General features: G+C 54.7%; 1 long non-coding RNA gene across 1 annotated transcript in view; it reads right to left on the bottom strand.

The window, feature by feature from the left end:
- The window catches only part of LOC134997684 (uncharacterized), a 33,584-nt gene extending 23,423 nt beyond the window's left edge, over positions 1-10,161 (bottom strand). Inside the window, exons 1-2 of the long non-coding RNA XR_010200081.1 lie at positions 10,095-10,161; positions 1,640-1,702 (exon numbers count right to left, since the gene is read on the bottom strand). This is a non-coding gene — a long non-coding RNA (uncharacterized LOC134997684). The remainder of the gene's footprint in view (positions 1-1,639; positions 1,703-10,094) is intronic.
- Between the last annotated feature and the right edge of the window lie 830 nt (positions 10,162-10,991).

The following is a 10,991-nucleotide window of genomic DNA, read 5'->3' as shown; positions in this document are numbered from 1 at the left end:
TTCTGTCACTGACTCAACCCCCCCGTGTTCTGTCACTGACTCACCCCCCTCCGTGTTCTGTCACTGACTCACCCCCCCCGTGTTCTGTCACTGACTCTCTCCCCCCCCCGTGTTCTGTCACTGGCTCCCCCCCCCGTGTGCTGTCACTGGCTCCCCCCCCCCGTGTTCTGTCACTGGCTCACCCCCCCCCCCGTGTTCTGTCACTGACTCACCCCCCCCCCCGTGTTCTGTCACTGACTACCCCCCCGTGTTCTGTCACTGACTCCCCCCCCCCCCCCGTTTTCTGTCACCGACTCCCCCCCCCGTGTTCTGTCACCGACTCCCCCCCCCCGTGTTCTGTCACTGACTCCCCCCCCGTGTTCTGTCACTGACTCCCCCCCCCGTGTTCTGTCGCTGACTCCCCCCCCCCCGTGTTCTGTCACTGACTCACCCCCCCCCGTGTTCTGTCACTAACTCACCCCCCCCCGTGTTCTGTCACTGACTCGCCCCCCCCGTGTTCTGTCACTGACTCACCCCCCCGTGTTCTGTCACTGACTCACACCACCCCCCCGTGTTCTGTCACTGACTCACCCCCCCCCCGTGTTCTGTCACTGACTCACCCCCCCATGTTCTGTCACTGACTCCCCCCCCCTCCCCCCCCGGGGCCATAAGACACTGGATAATTTGCTTGCTGTGCAATAATTATCCCAAATAAATGTTAATGTGTAAAAGGGGTACTCTACCAGCCGTAATGTGTAAAAGGGGTACTCTACCTGCCGTAATGTGTGACAGGGGCTCTACCTGGCGTAATGTGTGTAAGTGGCACTACTGTGTGGCATAATTTGAGACTATTGTGCAGCCTAATATGTATCTATATTATTTTTTGGCCACACCCCTTCCCTATGAAGCTACGTCCCTATATTTTGGCACGTGGGGGAGCTGCTATTTTGTGTGCGGCCCTCGGATACTGACATGAAAGTGTGAAGTGGCCCTTCAGCTGAAATAATTGCCCAGCCCTGGTCTAACTAGACACTATCTATATTTCATACCGGAACCTTACAGAAATGGGTGCTGCATGTGTGGTGTGGGCTGCTCTGGATTCGGAGGCCCATGTGCACCGTATAAATACACCAGCGGTGGTTATGTTTTGGGGTAGGACCCTTTGTTGTCACCGTGGTTATATATGGTTTTATGTGTATATTTTGTCTGGGACATCTTTATCAAAAATTGTATTACAGGTTGAGTATCCCATATCCAAATATTCCGAAATACGGAATTTTTTGAGTGAGAGTGAGATAGTGAAACCTTTGTTTTCTGATGGCTCAATGTACACAAAGTTATTAAAAATATTGTATTAAATTACCTTCAGGCTGTGTGTATAAGGTGCATATAAAACATAAATGCATTCTGTGCTTAGATTTAGGTCCCATTGCCATGATATCTCATTATGGTATGCAATTATTCCAAAATACGGAAAAATCCCATATCCAAAATACCTCTGGTCCCAAGCATTTTGGATAAGGGAGACTCAACCTGTAACACATATTTTTAATTTTCTTTTCATCTTTATTTTACCATTGTGAGAAGTCATCTTCACGCTGTTGTTTCATGGAACTGCAGGAATGTGTGGTAGACTGTGGCTGTAACGGGACTCACTTACCTACATGTCCATAGCCGACAATTCCAATTCTCTGCTTTCTTCTTTCAGGCATTTTATAATTTGCTGTCAGCCGAAAAAGAAGAAACAACTTGGTAAAACATCTATCTTAAAATGTGAAACGCTGTGATAGTCTTATGTGTGTGATCTATGAAGAAAAGATAACATTTAATATTGATAAATAGCGAGAAGTTTTATTTTTGTATCATAAATCCGTTATCACAGGTATTTATGAAACTCTCCATTCAGTTCAGTCGCAGAGGTAACTAACCAGTCCACCGTGTTAGTCCCTGTAGATGTTCAGCAGCTGGCCAGGCCTGGGCCTCAGTTTCATGAATGAAACAGAAATAGTCTGAGACTAGATTGAATTTATTTTTAGATTAAAAAAAAAACAACAACATTTTATTGGATTTTAAACACTTTCATTTCAGAGTAAATTATTTTTGTGTAATATATTCACTCATCCTAAGATGATAACAGAACAAAGCTGGGTTACTTTCCTCCTGCAGAGCTAAAGACAATGACAACAACGCGCCCCCAAACACGTGACCGCTGTACAGGCCGCAGGGGGCCGTTCTATACACACTGCTGAGGTGCAGTGACAGTCCCACCCCCAAACACGTGACCGCTGTACAGGCTGCAGGGGGCTGTTATATACACACTGCCGAGGTGCAGTGACAGTCCCACCCCCAAACACGTGACCGCTGTACAGGCTGCAGGGGGCTGTTATATACACACTGCCGAGGTGCAGTGACAGTCCCGCCTCCAAACACGTGACCGCCGTACAGGCTGCAGGGGGCCGTCATATACACACTGCCGAGGTGCAGTGACAGTCCCACCCCCAAACATGTGACCGCTGTACAGGCTGCAGGGGGCTGTTATATACACACTGCCGAGGTGCAGTGACAGTCCCACCCCCAAACACGTGACCGCTGTACAGGCTGCAGGGGGCCGTCATATACACACTGCTGAGGTGCAGTGACAGTCCCACCCCCAAACATGTGACCGCTGTACAGGCTGCAGGGGGCTGTTATATACACACTGCTGAGGTGCAGTGACAGTCCCACCCCCAAACATGTGACCGCTGTACAGGCCGCAGGGGGCCGTTCTATACACACTGCTGAGGTGCAGTGACAGTCCCACCCCCAAACACATGACCGCTGTACAGGCTGCAGGGGGCCGTCATATACACACTGCTGAGGTGCAGTGACAGTCCCACCCCCAAACATGTGACCGCTGTACAGGCTGCAGGGGGCTGTTATATACACACTGCTGAGGTGCAGTGACAGTCCCACCCCCAAACACATGACCGCTGTACAGGCCGCAGGGGGCCGTTCTATACACACTGCTGAGGTGCAGTGACAGTCCCACCCCCAAACACATGACCGCTGTACAGGCTGCTGGGGGCCGTCATATACACACTGCTGAGGTGCAGTGACAGTCCCACCCCCAAACACGTGACCGCTGTACAGGCTGCAGGGGGCCGTCATATACACACTGCTGAGGTGCAGTGACAGTCCCACCCCCAAACATGTGACCGCTGTACAGGCTGCAGGGGGCTGTTATATACACACTGCTGAGGTGCAGTGACAGTCCCACCCCCAAACACATGACCGCTGTACAGGCCGCAGGGGGCCGTTCTATACACACTGCTGAGGTGCAGTGACAGTCCCGCCCCCAAACACGTGACCGCTGTACAGGCTGCTGGGGGCCGTCATATACACACTGCTGAGGTGCAGTGACAGTCCCGCCCCCAAACACGTGACCGCTGTACAGGCTGCAGGGGGCTGTTATATACACACTGCCGGGGTGCAGTGTCAGTCCCGCCCCCAAACATGTGACCGCTGTACAGGCTGCAGGGGGCTGTTATATACACACTGCCGAGGTGCAGTGACAGTCCCACCCCCAAACACGTGACCGCCGTACAGGTTGCAGGGGGCCGTTCTATACACACTGCTGAGGTGCAGTGACAGTCCCACCCCCAAACACGTGACCGCTGTACAGGCTGCAGGGGGCTGTTATATACACACTGCCGAGGTGCAGTGACAGTCCCACCCCCAAACACGTGACCGCTGTACAGGCTGCAGGGGGCTGTTATATACACACTGCCGAGGTGCAGTGACAGTCCCGCCCCCAAACACGTGACCGCCGTACAGGCTGCAGGGGGCCGTCATATACACACTGCCGAGGTGCAGTGACAGTCCCACCCCCAAACATGTGACCGCTGTACAGGCTGCAGGGGGCTGTTATATACACACTGCCGAGGTGCAGTGACAGTCCCGCCCCCAAACACGTGACCGCTGTACAGGCTGCAGGGGGCCGTCATATACACACTGCTGAGGTGCAGTGACAGTCCCACCCCCAAACACATGACCGCTGTACAGGCCGCAGGGGGCCGTTCTATACACACTGCTGAGGTGCAGTGACAGTCCCGCCCCCAAACACGTGACCGCTGTACAGGCTGCAGGGGGCCGTCATATACACACTGCTGAGGTGCAGTGACAGTCCCGCCCCCAAACACGTGGACCGCTGTACAGGCTGCAGGGGGCCGTCATATACACACTGCTGAGGTGCAGTGACAGTCCCGCCCCCAAACACGTGACCGCTGTACAGGCTGCAGGGGGCTGTTATATACACACTGCCGGGGTGCAGTGTCAGTCCCGCCCCCAAACATGTGACCGCTGTACAGGCTGCAGGGGGCTGTTATATACACACTGCCGAGGTGCAGTGACAGTCCCACCCCCAAACACGTGACCGCCGTACAGGTTGCAGGGGGCCGTTCTATACACACTGCTGAGGTGCAGTGACAGTCCCACCCCCAAACACGTGACCGCTGTACAGGCTGCAGGGGGCTGTTATATACACACTGCCGAGGTGCAGTGACAGTCCCGCCCCCAAACACGTGACCGCCGTACAGGCTGCAGGGGGCCGTCATATACACACTGCCGAGGTGCAGTGACAGTCCCACCCCCAAACATGTGACCGCTGTACAGGCTGCAGGGGGCTGTTATATACACACTGCCGAGGTGCAGTGACAGTCCCGCCCCCAAACACGTGACCGCTGTACAGGCTGCAGGGGGCTGTTATATACACACTGCCGAGGTGCAGTGACAGTCCCACCCCCAAACACGTGACCGCCGTACAGGCTGCAGGGGGCTGTTATATACACACTGCCGAGGTGCAGTGACAGTCCCGCCCCCAAACACGTGACCGCTGTACAGGCTGCAGGGGGCCGTCATATACACACTGCTGAGGTGCAGTGACAGTCCCACCCCCAAACACATGACCGCTGTGAAGGCTGCAGGGGGCTGTTATATACACACTGCTGAGGTGCAGTGACAGTCCCACCCCCAAACACGTGACCGCCGTACAGGCTGCAGGGGGCTGTTATATACACACTGCCGAGGTGCAGTGACAGTCCCACCCCCAAACACGTGACCGCCGTACAGGCTGCAGGGGGCTGTTATATACACACTGCCGAGGTGCAGTGACAGTCCCGCCCCCAAACACGTGACCGCTGTACAGGCTGCAGGGGGCCGTCATATACACACTGCTGAGGTGCAGTGACAGTCCCACCCCCAAACACGTGACCGCCGTACAGGCTGCAGGGGGCTGTTATATACACACTGCCGAGGTGCAGTGACAGTCCCACCCCCAAACACATGACCGCTGTGAAGGCTGCAGGGGGCTGTTCTATACACACTGCTGCAGTACAGAGGTGCAGTGACAGTCCCGCCCCCAAACACGTGACCGCTGTACAGGCTGCAGGGGGCTGTTATATACACACTGCCGAGGTGCAGTGACAGTCCCGCCCCCAAACACGTGACCGCTGTACAGGCTGCAGGGGGCTGTTATATACACACTGCCGAGGTGCAGTGACAGTCCCACCCCCAAACACATGACCGCTGTGAAGGCTGCAGGGGGCTGTTCTATACACACTGCTGCAGTACAGAGGTGCAGTGACAGTCCCACCCCCAAACACATGACCGCTGTGAAGGCTGCAGGGGGCTGTTCTATACACACTGCTGCAGTACAGAGGTGCAGTGACAGTCCCACCCCCAAACACGTGACCGCTGTGAAGGCTGCAGGGGGCTGTTCTATACACACTGCTGCAGTACAGAGGTGCAGTGACAGTCCCACCCCCAAACACGTGACCGCTGTACAGGCTGCAGGGGGCCGTCATATACACACTGCTGAGGTGCAGTGACAGTCCCACCCCCAAACACATGACCGCTGTACAGGCCGCAGGGGGCCGTTCTATACACACTGCTGAGGTGCAGTGACAGTCCCGCCCCCAAACACGTGACCGCTGTACAGGCTGCAGGGGGCCGTCATATACACACTGCTGAGGTGCAGTGACAGTCCCGCCCCCAAACACGTGGACCGCTGTACAGGCTGCAGGGGGCCGTCATATACACACTGCTGAGGTGCAGTGACAGTCCCGCCCCCAAACACGTGACCGCTGTACAGGCTGCAGGGGGCTGTTATATACACACTGCCGGGGTGCAGTGTCAGTCCCGCCCCCAAACATGTGACCGCTGTACAGGCTGCAGGGGGCTGTTATATACACACTGCCGAGGTGCAGTGACAGTCCCACCCCCAAACACGTGACCGCCGTACAGGTTGCAGGGGGCCGTTCTATACACACTGCTGAGGTGCAGTGACAGTCCCACCCCCAAACACGTGACCGCTGTACAGGCTGCAGGGGGCTGTTATATACACACTGCCGAGGTGCAGTGACAGTCCCGCCCCCAAACACGTGACCGCCGTACAGGCTGCAGGGGGCCGTCATATACACACTGCCGAGGTGCAGTGACAGTCCCACCCCCAAACATGTGACCGCTGTACAGGCTGCAGGGGGCTGTTATATACACACTGCCGAGGTGCAGTGACAGTCCCGCCCCCAAACACGTGACCGCTGTACAGGCTGCAGGGGGCTGTTATATACACACTGCCGAGGTGCAGTGACAGTCCCACCCCCAAACACGTGACCGCCGTACAGGCTGCAGGGGGCTGTTATATACACACTGCCGAGGTGCAGTGACAGTCCCGCCCCCAAACACGTGACCGCTGTACAGGCTGCAGGGGGCCGTCATATACACACTGCTGAGGTGCAGTGACAGTCCCACCCCCAAACACATGACCGCTGTGAAGGCTGCAGGGGGCTGTTATATACACACTGCTGAGGTGCAGTGACAGTCCCACCCCCAAACACGTGACCGCCGTACAGGCTGCAGGGGGCTGTTATATACACACTGCCGAGGTGCAGTGACAGTCCCACCCCCAAACACGTGACCGCCGTACAGGCTGCAGGGGGCTGTTATATACACACTGCCGAGGTGCAGTGACAGTCCCGCCCCCAAACACGTGACCGCTGTACAGGCTGCAGGGGGCCGTCATATACACACTGCTGAGGTGCAGTGACAGTCCCACCCCCAAACACGTGACCGCCGTACAGGCTGCAGGGGGCTGTTATATACACACTGCCGAGGTGCAGTGACAGTCCCACCCCCAAACACATGACCGCTGTGAAGGCTGCAGGGGGCTGTTCTATACACACTGCTGCAGTACAGAGGTGCAGTGACAGTCCCGCCCCCAAACACGTGACCGCTGTACAGGCTGCAGGGGGCTGTTATATACACACTGCCGAGGTGCAGTGACAGTCCCGCCCCCAAACACGTGACCGCTGTACAGGCTGCAGGGGGCTGTTATATACACACTGCCGAGGTGCAGTGACAGTCCCACCCCCAAACACATGACCGCTGTGAAGGCTGCAGGGGGCTGTTCTATACACACTGCTGCAGTACAGAGGTGCAGTGACAGTCCCACCCCCAAACACATGACCGCTGTGAAGGCTGCAGGGGGCTGTTCTATACACACTGCTGCAGTACAGAGGTGCAGTGACAGTCCCACCCCCAAACACGTGACCGCTGTGAAGGCTGCAGGGGGCTGTTCTATACACACTGCTGCAGTACAGAGGTGCAGTGACAGTCCCACCCCCAAACACGTGACCGCTGTGAAGGCTGCAGGGGGCCGTTCTATACACACTGCTGCAGTACAGAGGTGCAGTGACAGTCCCACCCCCAAACACATGACCGCTGTGAAGGCTGCAGGGGGCCGTTTCATACACACTGCTGCAGTACAGAGGTGCAGTGACAGTCCCACCCCCAAACACATGACCGCTGTGAAGGCTGCAGGGGGCTGTTCTATACACACTGCTGCAGTACAGAGGTGCAGTGACAGTCCCACCCCCAAACACGTGACCGCTGTGAAGGCTGCAGGGGGCTGTTCTATACACACTGCTGCAGTACAGAGGTGCAGTGACAGTCCCACCCCCAAACACATGACCGCTGTGAAGGCTGCAGGGGGCCATTCTATACACACTGTTGCAGTACAGAGGTGCAGTGACAGTCCCACCCCCAAACACATGACCGCTGTGAAGGCTGCAGGGGGCCGTTCCATACACACTGCTGCAGTACAGAGGTGCAGTGACAGTCCCACCCCCAAACACATGACCGCTGTGAAGGCTGCAGGGGGCCGTTCCATACACACTGCTGCAGTACAGAGGTGCAGTGACAGTCCCACCCCCAAACACATGACCGCTGTGAAGGCTGCAGGGGGCCGTTCCATACACACTGCTGCAGTACAGAGGTGCAGTGACAGTCCCACCCCCAAACACATGACCGCTGTGAAGGCTGCAGGGGGCCGTTCCATACACACTGCTGCAGTACAGAGGTGCAGTGACAGTCCCACCCCCAAACACATGACCGCTGTGAAGGCTGCAGGGGGCCGTTCCATACACACTGCTGCAGTACAGAGGTGCAGTGACAGTCCCACCCCCAAACACGTGACCGCTGTGAAGGCTGCAGGGGGCCGTTCCATACACACTGCTGCAGTACAGAGGTGCAGTGACAGTCCCACCCCCAAACACGTGACCGCTGTACAGGCTGCAGGGGGCCATTCTATGCACACTGCTGCAGTACAGAGGTGCAGTGACAGTCCCACCCCCAAACACATGACCGCTGTGAAGGCTGCAGGGGGCCGTTCTATACACACTGCTGCAGTACAGAGGTGCAGTGACAGTCCCACCCCCAAACACATGACCGCTGTAAAGGCTGCAGGGGGCCGTTCCATACACACTGCTGCAGTACAGAGGTGCAGTGACAGTCCCACCCCCAAACACATGACCGCTGTACAGGCTGCAGGGGGCCGTTCTATACACACTGCTGCAGTACAGAGGTGCAGTGACAGTCCCACCCCCAAACACATGACCGCTGTACAGGCTGCAGGGGACCGTTCTATACACACTGCTGCAGTACAGAGGTGCAGTGACAGTCCCACCCCCAAACACATGACCGCTGTACAGGCTGCAGGGGGCCGTTCTATACACACTGCTGCAGTACAGAGGTGCAGTGACAGTCCCACCCCCAAACACATGACCGCTGTAAAGGCTGCAGGGGGCCGTTCTATACACACTGCTGCAGTACAGAGGTGCAGTGACAGTCCCACCCCCAAACACATGACCGCTGTAAAGGCTGCAGGGGGCCGTTCTATACACACTGCTGCAGTACAGAGGTGCAGTGACAGTCCCACCCCCAAACACATGACCGCTGTAAAGGCTGCAGGGGGCCGTTCTATACACACTGCTGCAGTACAGAGGTGCAGTGACAGTCCCACCCCCAAACACATGACCGCTGTGAAGACTAAGGACTGTGGGCTACTGTGTCCATCTTGCTATATGTTACATTCATCTTGCTGTATTGGGGATTGCATGGCCAAGTTTTGTGCTAAAGATGGGCACTGAATGGGTGATATAAAGCTGCTGCAGGAAGTGATGTCACAGCTGGTCAGGGAAATACTCGCCCAGTTGTGATGTCAGGACCTATCGGGAGTGTATACGCTTACCTGTATCAGCACAGCCACGCTTTCAGCACAACGGAGGATTCCCATCTACTCGCTGTAGTGTGTACCCACCTTAGGCTAAAGATTCAATATATCTGTACACTGATTTATAGGATATTTGCATGTGTCATAAACTAAATTTTGATGTTGGAAAAATACTCAAGCTATTATTATTATTATTATCATCCTTTATTTATATGGCGCCACAAGGGATCCGCTGCGCCAATTACATAAACAAAATAATCAAACAGGAAAACAGCGATGAAGACAATATAGGACCAGTACAGGGTAAATACCCAATGCTACAACACTGACATAAGTATCAGGGTGGCAGAAAACCACGGGATTTGCTGCTGTCTAAGATGGTTTAAGTAAGAGAAGGAAAAGCACAAAGGCTGACACTCTTCTTGTAATGCATTCCACACATTTCAACCTATTACTGAATATACTCAGGAAAGTGTGTGGATGGCGACGGTGAAGCAGATTATGTAGAAAGAAGTGAACAGGACGCGATTCTATGAATTTGTGGCCAGGCTGCAGTAAGTGCGGATCTTACCTTTCAGGCTGACGCTCGCTCCAGTCTCAGCGATACAGCAGTTTCCAGGTGTACTTTGCTCTTCCAATGGATTGGTGGAATGTTTAACTTTCACTCTGTGTACTGTAGTTAATGATTCTGTAAAATCTGATATTCCCACAACGTGACACAATGACTGCAGCCCAAACCCAACTGCTAGCGTCAAGTATATAAGCTGTAAAAACCGTTCTAATTATACGCAAAGCACAATTTATTTATTTTTAAAAGACTGGTATTGCCAAAGTGTGATGTCATTACATGAGAGATGGTGACAGCGGAGGTGATGTCATTACATGAGAGATGGTGACAGCGGAGGTGATGTCATTACATGAGAGATGATGACAGCGGAGGTGATGTCATTACGTGAGAGATGGTGACAGCGGAGGTGATGTCATTACATGAGAGATGGTGACAGCGGAGGTGATGTCATTACATGAGAGATGGTGACAGCGGAGGTGATGTCATTACATGAGAGATGGTGACAGCGGAGGTGATGTCATTACATGAGAGATGGTGACAGCGGAGGTGATGTCATTACATGAGAGATGGTGACAGCGGAGGTGATGTCATTACATGAGAGATGGTGACAGCGGAGGTGATGTCATTACATGAGAGATGGTGACAGCGGAGGTGATGTCATTACATGAGAGATGGTGACAGCGGAGGTGATGTCATTACATGAGAGATGGTGACAGCGGAGGTGATGTCATTACGTGAGAGATGATGACAGCGGAGGTGATGTCATTACATGAGAGATGGTGACAGCAGAGGTGATGTCATTACGTGAGAGATGGTGACAGCGGAGGTGATGTCATTACGTGAGAGATGATGACAGCGGAGGTAATGTCATTACATGAGAGATGGTGACAGCGGAGGTGA

This window comes from Pseudophryne corroboree, unplaced genomic scaffold, assembly GCF_028390025.1.
Source record: "Pseudophryne corroboree isolate aPseCor3 unplaced genomic scaffold, aPseCor3.hap2 scaffold_1454, whole genome shotgun sequence".
NCBI lineage: Eukaryota > Metazoa > Chordata > Amphibia > Anura > Myobatrachidae > Pseudophryne > Pseudophryne corroboree.
The sequence above is the reverse complement of the archived record's forward strand: the minus strand, read 5'-3'. Positions and strand labels throughout refer to the sequence as shown.